General features: G+C 47.4%; 1 non-coding gene across 1 annotated transcript; it reads left to right on the forward strand.

Moving 5' to 3' along the window:
• The first annotated feature begins 11,173 nt into the window (after positions 1 to 11,173).
• Positions 11,174 to 11,303, forward strand: LOC115065529. Its single transcript, XR_003845314.1, has one exon. It is a non-coding gene; the product is annotated as a small nucleolar RNA SNORA17 (small nucleolar RNA).
• Positions 11,304 to 11,818: the final 515 nt, after the last annotated feature.

Below are 11,818 nucleotides of genomic sequence, written 5' to 3' on the forward strand. Positions count from 1 at the left end.
TGCACATGTATTGGTCCGCCTTACAATGTATAGTTGAGCTCCTTTTGTTTGGACTCCATAGAGAAAAATGCACCAAAAAACTTGTGATGTGCTGCAGCTTCCTGCTGCTTCTGAGGATTTGGGCTGATTGGCAGAGTGACATCAGCTGAGGCAGACTCAAGTGGAGTTTTGCCAAGTCAGACTCAAGGGCTAAGACACAGGATAAGGCAAGACCGGTGGAGGACATGTGATGCTTGGAGGGTGTATAAATAGGACTCAATGGACTGTGAGAGGAGCTTGAGGCTTGGCTTGGCTTACTTGCATAGCTGAATGCTTATTGGTCTCACGTCTTCACTGATCTTTGGTGATCTTCGCTTTGATGAGAGAGGCACAGCCAAGAACTTCTCCTGGTATCCCTGTTGGCCCGATTCCCTCCTGCTGACTCATGCCGACTTGGCTGAGGCCTGGCTGTTCCTGCTAGGTCATGCCACCGTTGTTTCTGTCCCAACACTACTGAACTGGACTGCTGGTGTATCCATGAAGTGTTTGCCAGTGAATCAAACTGCTGCTGCTGACCCGTGAACTGAACGGCTGTTTTCCTGGCAACGCAGATTGGATTTGCTCCGAAGAACCTTTCTAAACAGGTCCACAGCCCCTGTGTCCTTTCTTTCCCACTACCTCTGGTGGGTGGTGGGCTAGTGAGGAGGTTAAAGTGTTTAAGGATCATCATTAAAAATAGGGTTTGAAAAAAAATTAAAGTTACAGAAGCTGGCTTACAGTTTCAGTGGTTCAGTCCATTATCGTGGTGGGAAATATGGCATTGTGCAGGCAGACTTGGTGCTGGAGGAGCCAAGAGTTTTAAGCTCTACAACCTGACTTGGATCCCTGGGACGCACGTCACTATAGAAAGAGAGAACCAACTCTCAAAAGTTGCCTTCTGACTCTTCTGACTTCCACACAACACATATACCATGGCACGCAAGTACACACACACAACTACAATAATAATAACAGTAACAATAATAACAATGATAATGTAAGTTTAAACATTTAAATACAGATCTTTAGGGCAGAACAAGTTGGCTACTAAGATCCTCCTGAGACCATGTCACCACAGACACATGTAGTTAACCGGCTACTAGAAAACAAACCAAATTACAGACTGGAGAGATGGCTCAGCAGTTAAGAGTACTGACTGCTGTTCTAGAGGTCCTGAGTTCAATTCCCAGCAACTGCATGGTGGCTCACAACCATCTGTAATGGGATAAGATGCCCTCTTCTCACATAAAATAAATAAATCTTTAAAAAAAAAAAAGACCAAATTACCTATGAGTAAATTAAACGAAGAGGGAACCATCTCTTCAGCTAGAATTATAAAATGCTAATGAAATCAAAGAGACCACAAAAATGGGTAGGAAAAAAAATAGGAAGGGCCAACATAACTAAAAATGTTCACAACTTAGGTTCAACGCTGTTTTAGTTAGTGCTAATTGTCAACTTGATAGAATCTAGAATCACCTGCAAGATGGCCTCTGGGCATGCCTGTGGAGAGGCATTGAGTGTGTCAACTGGGGTGGGAAGCTCCACCCACGATGAGTGGCACCATTCTTGTGTGGGATCCTGGCCTGTAGAGAGGGAGCTGAGGGCAGAGTGCATCCATAGCTCCTGGCTTCCTGACTGTGAGATGCCATGACCAGCTTCTTCAAGCTCCTGCCAGCTTGCCTCCTGCTGCCCACTCTTCAGCTTTTCTGTTGCTGTGCTAAACATCTTAATGTGGAAATGGGACGGTGTGTTAGCGTATAGAAGACAAATAGATGGTTGGCATAAAAGACATTTGGTATGTCTTCCAAGGTAGGGGGCAATGCTTCGTTCTCATGCTCAGGAAGCAGTCAACAGGCAGCTGTAGATGTGAATCATGCTGGCTAGTCTGGAATGACCTACGACCCGCCAACCTATGAACTCAAGGAAAGAGAAACTGTGAGAGGAGGGTAATTTGGTTGCCATGGTTATTCCCGCCCACCCTCCAGCTCACCAAACCATGTATTTTCTATCATTTTGAAGAACCCTGCTTTCTGAGGGTTATCTTAGGAGTCAGTAACTGACCCGGGCGCTTTATGAAGCCATTTCTTCCTTCAGCTCATTTTCCGGTCTTCCTTTGTCTTGCCAGTCTTCAGTGATGCACAGGAATGGAAGGCCTACCCACCCGGGCACCATCTCGTAGGTGTTGTGCTTGGTTTAACTTCTTCCAGTCTGAATGCTTTGGGGTGTTCTTAATTTTTGAAGGCAGTCTGTGGCCCAACCTCCCTGGACACACCCATCTCATCTAGCCCCCCCAGGGAAGATCCCCATTCAGACGTGGTGGGTCACCACCTCCCTTAGCCCCGAAGCAGAGCACCTTGATGGGGGCCAGTGCCACTTAAGATGGCTTGTGTGAGCTAGAAGTCTCCAGTTGGCTTGGTTTTCTTTAATAGCTGACAATGACACTATCTCAACTCTTGGCAGAAAGACGAGATCTATGCGAAGTGATACTGTGCCTCTCTCTCTCTCTCTCTCTCTCTCTCTCTCTCTCTCTCTCTCTGTGTGTGTGTGTGTGTGTGTGTGTGTGTGTGTGTGTAGTGGGGTGTTCCATGGCAAATTCAGTCTCTACTATAGCAAGCTGTAGAAGTTTGCCTTTCTATAGACACACCATTTTTGTAAAGGTATTATTGTGGGTGTCACGCACCTACAACTATACAACTGAACACTAGGGGGCAACCTTGCCATTTTTGTCATTACAGCGCTTTAAAACTAAAGGTTAAGGAAATCGCCTAGTCCTCAAATCCAAACCTCCCTTTCCCTTCCTTTCCTCCAGCTTTTCCTTTAATATTGACGTCTACATTTATGGAATCAACAAATGCTATTCTTGAAGGCAGACTCAAACTAGAGGACTATTAAACATGCATGTATGGGACACCCACACTTACACAAACACACACACACAGCATTCAGGAGAACGCCAGTGGCCTACTTGTTGGGTTTCTCTTGCTTTCATGGGTTTTTATATTTGTTCTAGGTTGGGGACCTCTGTGGTGAACAGGGGCCACAGTTTCTGCTTCTGTGGAGTTTGCACTGAAGTGGAAGAGATATTAAACAAGTAAATGAGAATATTTGTAAATAACAGTGAATTAAAATAACTCCGTACTGTACCCGGATGTACAGAAGAGAGTGTGGTGATCAGAAAGGGCCTCTGAGGAGCTGCCATGTGTTCTGAAACCTGAGTGCAAAAGCCGAGACCCGGGCAAGAATGGCCAAGGCAGAGGAACCAGGCGAGCCAGTGTGGCTGCACCTGACACAGATGGGCTTGGGTGATTCAGAAACGCAAAGACGCCTGTGTGGCTGAAGCGTGGGAAGGGAAGGGGAATGGGGCTGAAAGATAAGGAAGGATCCGGTCTTGTGAGGACTAGCTGGCCATGGAAAGACGTACGGATTGTGTTCCAAGCTGATTAAAAAAAAAAAAAAAACTAGAAGGAAAGTAAGAGGCATGAAGGACCCAAGTCTGCCCTCACCACAGGCTTCAGTCAGGACAACTCCTTGCAGTACCCATGGTGCACTGCTAGAACTGAATAAATATAACTTCTACCCTAGGACCCCCTAACAGATCTCAGAGGTTAGGAACGGATCTCAGAGGCATACGTGCATGCCAGAGAACGCAGATCTCTGCTGGGTAAAGGTTTAAGCCCAAAGGGGGGGAGGGGATCAATTTTTGGAAACATTAAACCCTGTGGCAAGCACCTATTTCTCTCTGAGAAGGGATTTGAGCCTAGAAACCCACCCCCTTTATGCCAAGAAGAAAAACAAAAGAGATGGTTTTCCCATCGTGATACGGTGCAGATCAAGTTTAGGCTTCAGGACATCTGAGTTCAGCGGGCCCGGCAGGTAACAGCGAAGCTTTATAAAGAGTGCTGATGATTCGATGGGAGACCTGGTCTTAGGACACCGAAGAAGGCAGATGTTCTAATTAAGTGCACCCCGGCTCTGATGGCCCCAACTTTTATTCTCCCTTTGATCCAGGCATGCCCAGAGATGTTTGTGAATCGCTCAGCTCACTAACCTGGTGGTGTGCCGCCAAGCAGCATCCTGGGCTGGGACCAGAAGGAGGAGCCTGTGGCTTTGACTTTGGCCCTCAACCTTACAAAGCAAAGGCTAATATATAAGATTATTTGTATGTGACAGGATGTGTGCGTATGTCACCCTGACAGACTTCAGCGGCCCTTTTCATGACTTTCCCTCTTTTTCAGTTTGTACCAGCTCAGCTTCACCAACCAAGAAGCTGGTTCGTGCAAGTAACATAAACGGGGAATTAATATCTATGGAAAGAATAGGATTCAGTGAAGAGATGGCCGCCACTTAGCAGCTGATGGCTACCATGCAAGAGTTCAGGGCTAGCTGGTCTCCTAACTTATCTAGAAAAATTGGAAATCCAGATTCTAAATTTGTACTTACCATATATATATATATATATATATATATATATATATATATATATATATACACATATATATACATATATATATGCACGTATATGCAATATTTCTTTTTATTTTTTAAAAGATTTATTTAGTATGTATAGTGTTCTGCCTGCATGTATGCCTCCAGGCCAGAAAAGGGCAGCAGATCTCATTACAGATGGTTGTGAACCACCATGGGGTTGCTGGGAACTGAACTCAGGATCTCTGGAAGAGCAGACAGTGTTCTTAACCTCATAGCCATATCTCTAGCCCCCCACCCCATCCCCGTTTAAATTAGATTTATATATTTTGGGATGTGTGTGTGTGTGTGTGTGTGTGTGTGTGTGTGTGTGTGTGTGTGTGTGCTTGACCTTCATTCTACGCACTACACATGTGCTTGGTGCCCAAGAAGGTCAGAAAAAGGTGTTAGACGCCCTACACACACTGGTGTTACAGATTTTGTGAGCCACCATGTGAGTGCTGGGAATCGAGTCTGGGTCCTCTACAAGAGTAACTAGTGCTCTTAACCGCTGAACCATCTCTCCTGCCCCGATATTTGAGGTTTTTTTCTTGTTTGTTTTTTTGTTTGTTTTTTTGTTTGTTTGTTTTATTTTGTTCTATTTTTTAGATAGAGTATCACTATTCATGCCAAGATAACCTCAGAACTGCAATCTTCATATCTCTCCCTTCTTGAGTGCTAGGATCATAGGCATGCATCACCATACCTGGAAAAAAAAAATCTGATTTTTATGTGAAGTCTCCAGGTGTTTATATGCTTTCAAATGATTCAATATTCACTGAATGGTCAAGTAAGTCTTAACTGTGGACTTTGTCCATATGTGCACTTGGCTTTAGTTATTTAATCACTTTCCAATATTTAGGATTAAAATTCTAAATATATAGAGATGTTATGGCTTTATACTGCACACCTCTGTCCACCTAGATTCTATTAACTTTCACACACACACACATTCAGTTACTTCTTTCAATTGAATTATAAAAACATGGGGATTTGAAAGGGAAGAGACTGCTATATGGTGGGCTCTAGGGCATTAACTTGGTTCTGCACTTTCAGCTGTTTCCAGCTCCCTGCTACATGTTTGGTCATGACTTCATGTCTCCTTGCCTATGGCCATTTCCCTAGCCTCGTACCTTGGGACCAGTGAACTCACTCAAGAGGAGTTTCCCAAATAAGCCCGTGTGTGTGTGTGTGTGTGTGTGTGTGTGTGTGTGTGTGTGTGTGTGCACGTGCACACGCGTGTATGTGTATTTTAATCTGGTTTGAACTGGCTCATTTCACCGGCAGAGAAATAACTTATCAGCTACCATGAGTCCACGCTGGACCCCAGGGCTGGGAGGACATTGAGTAATATGCCTGCCATGAAAGCATGAAGACCTGAGCTTAAGTCCCCAGCACACATAGAGAAGCCAGTTCAGTGGCCCACGCCTACAGGGCCAGGGCTGGGGTTGGGTGAGGGAACCACAGAGCCAGGCAGACTCCTGGAACCCACTATGCAGCTCATCTAGCCAAATCCCTATGCTCCAGACCAAGTGAGGGGGCTAGACAGGCAGCTTGATAGTTAAGACCACTGGCTGTTCTTGCAAAGGGCTGGGAGTTGGATACCGGCCCCCACAAGGTGTGGTTCAGAACCATCCAAAACTTTCGTTCCAGGGGACTGGAGCCCTTTTCTGGCATCTGAGAACATCAGGCGTGCCCATGGTGCGCATGTACACACATGCAAGTTTACCAAACACTCATACACATAAAATAAAAATGAGTAAATCTTTACAAAATAAATAAGGTAGAAGGCGACCAAGAAGCATACCTGATGATGGTCCTCAGCCTAGGCCACTGGTTCTCAGCCCTCCTGTCTTTGCCACCCCTTAAGACCGCTCCTTGTGTCGTCGTGGTGACCCGCAACCATCAAGTTTCTTTCATTGCTACTTCTTAACTGTAATTTTGCTCCTGCTGTGAACCATGACATAAACATCTGCTATGCTGATGGTCCCAGACAGCCACTGTGAAAGGGTCATTAGACCCCCTCAAGGAGTCACAACTCACAGGTTGAGAACCACCGGCCTATGCTCATGTGTGTGCACGCACACATGCACACACAAATACCTACAATATACATACACAAGTAAATAATAAAACTGCTAGGTATGGATTGTCACAAACCTATAATCCCAGCACTTAAGGACAAAAAGATGAATGAGAGATCAACCTGGGCTATAAACCCTGTCAAAGTCAATAAGTACACTGAGGATCAAGGTCCTCAGAAGTTTATGAGCAGGGTGGTCTGTGCAGGTCCACCTTTACACTCCAGGACAAATTCCAGGGAGTGAACCCTGGATGCAAAGGGTTTGGACCCAGGGCGGCATGGGTTCTCCATCTCAGAGCTTCAAGCTCCCCCAGAAGGACGAGTAGCCTTGGATTTCCTTGCATGACCCCATGTGCCATCAGGGTCCAGGCACTGAGTATGGGTCTGCATCAGCAGGGAGGGAGCAGGCAGAGATGGCTTGCATCAGGTTTGTGAGAGCAGGGTAGCTTTAAAGCAGGGTGGCTTTGCACAAAGGATGCTCATTTGAGGTGGGAGAACTTAGAAATGAAAGCCCTTACCAGTGAGAAGGCATTCATTTAATTAAGTCCCATGAGACCTGGTGTAGAACACTTTCGAAGGTTGAAAATAGCCTTTCTTGGGGTTCCCACATGTGCACTGGGACTCTCAGCAGGAATTTAAATTTTGACAGTTGCTCTCAAGCTGGTATATCTGGAGAGATTGACTGGCAGCCTGATCTAGTCCTTTGTGGCGCCAAGGAGCATCTGAGGGGCAGAGGGAAAGAGAGGGCTCTCCTACCTACCATCATTCCCACCTCTTTCCTCTGCGAAGCATATCATTAAGGGATGTGAATCTCCATGGTAACCAAGGATTGCCTGCTACAAGCTAATGGAGGAAAAAAGAAAAGGCAGGCTGCCAGAGCTTACTATCCCCACATTAGCTTAGAATGCCCAGGCTTTGAAGCAATGCAGATATCCTTGGACTGACAGTCAGACCAATTTCAGAGTCATGAAACTGTAAAAGTGAAAGAAACCTTGGGGTGTGATCAAAGGATGCAAGCGAGCCTTGGCTGGGTCAGCAGATCATGCTGATGGATCCCCGACCGTGTGGAGAGCTGAGGTCATCTGTGGAAGGCAGGTTAGGCTGAGTAAAGAGACAGCAGCCTCTGCAGGTGAAGCTGACTGCCCTGTGGGCGAGGCCGGTCCTCTGAGGCTCAGGTGTGATCTGTGAAAGGAAGCTGAGAATGTGGAGTGTGCTCGAGGCACCCCCACTTCCTCTGCTCATCACCGCCAATTGAGAGTAGACCAAAGCAAACACATCTGTGAGCAGCTCAGGTTTACATTCGACACCCAGGGCCACCCTTTGTGATACTGAGGACCAGGTCACACTGTGAGCAAGTCAGGCCTCCAGCCCTGGCTCCTGGTGATATATATGTGCCCCCCTCCATTCCAGATGGGTGTAGTGAGAGACCAGCATGGCTCCATTTCCACTCTGATTGGTACACATTAGCCTTCCTATCGGCTCACACAGACGGTCCCCAGAGAGGAAGATGTTGTTACCCATTTAAGACCATTAGAGACCACGTGAGCAGAGCCATGTGTGGTGCCAGAGGCTGTCCTTGCAGTCACAAGGCAGGACACTCAGCGCGTCCTCACACAGCTGGCTCGTTGTCCTCCTCATCTGTGAACAAGGATTTTGTTCCTGAGCAGTGACGCGCTGTCTTCTGCAGATCATGAGTGTTCTCTGTGGAAACGCGCACCTGGTGCTGTTAGCCGTTGCTGACAGACACCTGCTCCTGTGTCCAGCGGCAGGAATGTTTCGAGACTGGGTGATAGGATAGCATCCCGTGCTAGAAGAAGGAACTCTGACCATTGGAAAGGGCTGGTTGTTGGGAAGGACGCCCCATCAGGAGGACAGAGGGAGCCGGGCCATGGAAGCCATCAGCACTCTCAACTACAGTTCTCTGTCCTGCCACACGCTTCCAAGACCAACCAATTCTGGAAATGTTAACAGTGCCTTGTTCAAAAGAACTAGGCTTTGAATTTACACAAACTGACACCTAATAGTCTATATTTCTGTCATCCACCCCCCCCCAACACACGCACACCATCACCACCTTTGTTTATTTGTTTTCTGAGACAAGGTCATCATATATATGTATCCTTGGCTGGCCTTGAACTCATAGAGATCTGCCCACCTCTGTATCCCATTCTTAAAGCCATATCTGGTCCCAGCATGCTCCTCTCCTGAGAAACTCTCTCTCTCTCTCTCTCTCTCTCTCTCTCTCTCTCTCTCTCTCTCTCTCTCTTCCAAGTTCAAAGAAACCACAATACAGTAACAAGAAGCACACCATGCTACCTTGTTCATTTTTTTTTTTAAAGGTTTACTTATTTTATGTCTATGAGTACACTGTAGCTGTACACACCAGAAGAGGGCATCAGATCCCATTACAGATGGTTGTGAGCCACCATGTGGTTGCTGGGAATTGAACTCAGGATCTCCGGAAGAGCAGTCGGTGCTCTTAACCACTGAGCCATCTCTCCAGCCCTTGTTCATTTTTTTTTAATAAAGATTTTATTTAATTTAAGTATATGGGTACACTGTCACGTCTTCAGACACACCAGAAGAGTGCATCAGGTCCCATTACAGATGGTTGTGAGCCGCCATGTGATTTCTGGGAATTGAACTCAGGACCTCTGGAAGAGCAGCCAGTGTTCTTAGCTGCTGAGCCATCTCTCCAGCTCCCTGCCTTGTTCATTTTTAAAATTCATTTTTCTTTCACTCCCAGACTTATTAAAATGTGTTTGGTTTTTAGCCAGGAATAAATTTATTAAAGATTCTACACACTCTATCTGAACTGTAGCTCAGTGTGGAACACTATACAAAGTAAGTCCAAGCTGCTCGCCTGCCTGTGGACCAACAACTGACAAATAAGACCTCATGAAACTGAAAAGCTTGTATATAGCAAAGGCTGCTGCCAAATGAGTGACTGACTCGGCGGCCTACTGGACTGAAAAATCCTTTCCGTCTATACACTGAAGAGGATTGGTGTTTAGAACACACAAAGAACTAAAGTAACTAAACATCAAAGAAACAAACAACCCAACCAAAAAACGTGTGTGATGAAAGTGAAGAGAGGGTTTTCAAAAGAAGAACTAAAATAGCTAATGAACATTTTGTTAAGTGTTCAATACATTTCATGTTTGGTTTCAGACCCCAGGACAAGGGACTGAGGTATGTGGGGCAAGTGGAACCATACCACCAGAGGGGCGGGAGGTGCACCAAAAAGCCCCACTTAGATCTCCCAGACAAGGCCTCTCCTTCAGCTCCTCCAGGACTTCTGGCTCTTATTCAGAGGCAAGCCAGATTCTACCTTGTCCCGGACTCAGGACGGGCCCTCGGACCCCTGTTCCCAACTCCTCCTCGAGGTCCCCAGCATCATCTGGGCACACAGGAGGGTGGGAACCACAGCCTCTGTCCCAGATCTCGCCGATTCTCGCCCAGAAGAACACAGACTGGGACCCCAGCATTCTGCCTTCCCTGAGAGACATTCCAGCAGTGCTCCGGCTCCTCCCAGCAGCAAGGTAGAAATAAAGACCTACAGAGATGCATATTTTACATACCAAAGCAGGCAAGGCCGCCCGGTTCTCCCAGCACCGCTCAGTCCCTACCTGGCACGCCCTGCCCTCAATGCTGAACTTTCTCCCCTTCCCCTAGAGGCTCCTCCCTATATAAGCCATACAGTTTGTGCTCGTACCCGTACCCTCTCCCTCCCCCTCCCCCTCCCCCTCTCCCTTTCCCTCCTCCTCTTCTTTATCTGCGCAAGCACATCTCTTCCTCTCCTTTCCCCTTTTCTCCATGGAGACTTCAGTGGGACCAGCAGCGAACTGGCCCACCTAAGAGCAGCTCCCCAATAAACCCGCTTTTCGTATAATCTAATCTGGTTTGAATAGGCTAATTTCACTGACAGCGGAGAATTAGCCTATCAGGTATTATTGTAAATGAGAGTCAGAGACAGACAGACAGAGAGACCCAGAGACAGAGAGAGTGCACAGCCAGAGGCAACTGGAAAGATCTAGACTGAACCGGGGCGGGGGAAGGGGTGGTGGAAGGAAGAAGGGGGAGGGGACAGAGAGAAAGAAGCTAGGAGAGGCCAGGAGAGGGGACCCGGAGCCAGGAAGCCATATGAATGCATGGAAACCAAGAGGAAAAGAGAAAAAATGGCCGAGTTGTCTAGGAATCAGAAGATGGGGGAAGGGAAGGAAAGGGAAGGGAATCTCTCAGGGGCTGGAGAAATTTAGGGTAGAGGAGGGAAGGGCGGTCAGGAACTAGAACTCTGTAACAGGAATTTGCAATGCTAAGCCTGTTGACTTGTGTGGGCTTTGATGTGTTAATAGGCACCTCAGGTAGTTGCTTGTCCTAACAATTGAGACCAAACGATGTGTAGTCTGCCTTTCCCTTTAAGGTCTACCGCAGACGTTGTCGCTGTTTCACACTTACAAACCAAGAGGATTTTGGCTCTTCCCAGTATTCTTCAGCAACTCGGAGGTGCCTAGAAGTTTTCCTAGGATACCTTGAGGCTGGAGAGATGATCCAGCACCCACATGGTGGCTTCCATCATCTGAAACTCCAGTATGACGCCTTCTTCTGGCCCCTAGAGGCATTGCAGATGTGGCTGCTGTGTCACACTCGCGGCAGTAGGTGGCAGAGAAGAGAGGTTATGTCTGTGTTCAGTGTTCTGACCTATAAATGTCTGAATGATTAGTAGCTTAACATTCCTTGAAAAAAAAAATAAGTCTGAGACCACCACCAGCCTGGCACCAGGCAGCCTTGGATGGCTCCCAGGACGGAAAGCAGGCCAGAGACTAGAAGAATCCTGCCTGGGACCCCGGGGTCTGAGTGAGTCCAAGACAGACTCAGGTGAACCAGGCAAGGAGCAAGTCCAAGATGACCACCAGACGGGTGCCACAGGGCCCAGACAGAAAGCTAGCCTGAGATGAACACCAGTCTGGCTTTGTGCAGGCCTGAGGGGAGGGGGGCATGCTTGAGATGACCCATAGTGTATAAGTGGGGCACAGCACTCCTGAGACCACTCCTAAAACAACCCCAGACACTGAGAGACCCTGGGCGCCACCAGGAGGAGCAAATGGTGGAGCAATGGAAGAGAAAGAGAAACAGAAGGATGTGAGCACAATGAAGTGAGGCAGGACTGGAGACTCTGGTGAGGAACAGCCGATGTGAGTAGCCAGTGATGCCACCTGGGACCACAGTGGGGTCCTTGCCTGTGCTGCC

This window comes from Mus pahari, chromosome 15, assembly GCF_900095145.1.
Source record: "Mus pahari chromosome 15, PAHARI_EIJ_v1.1, whole genome shotgun sequence".
Taxonomy (NCBI): Eukaryota; Metazoa; Chordata; class Mammalia; order Rodentia; family Muridae; genus Mus; species Mus pahari.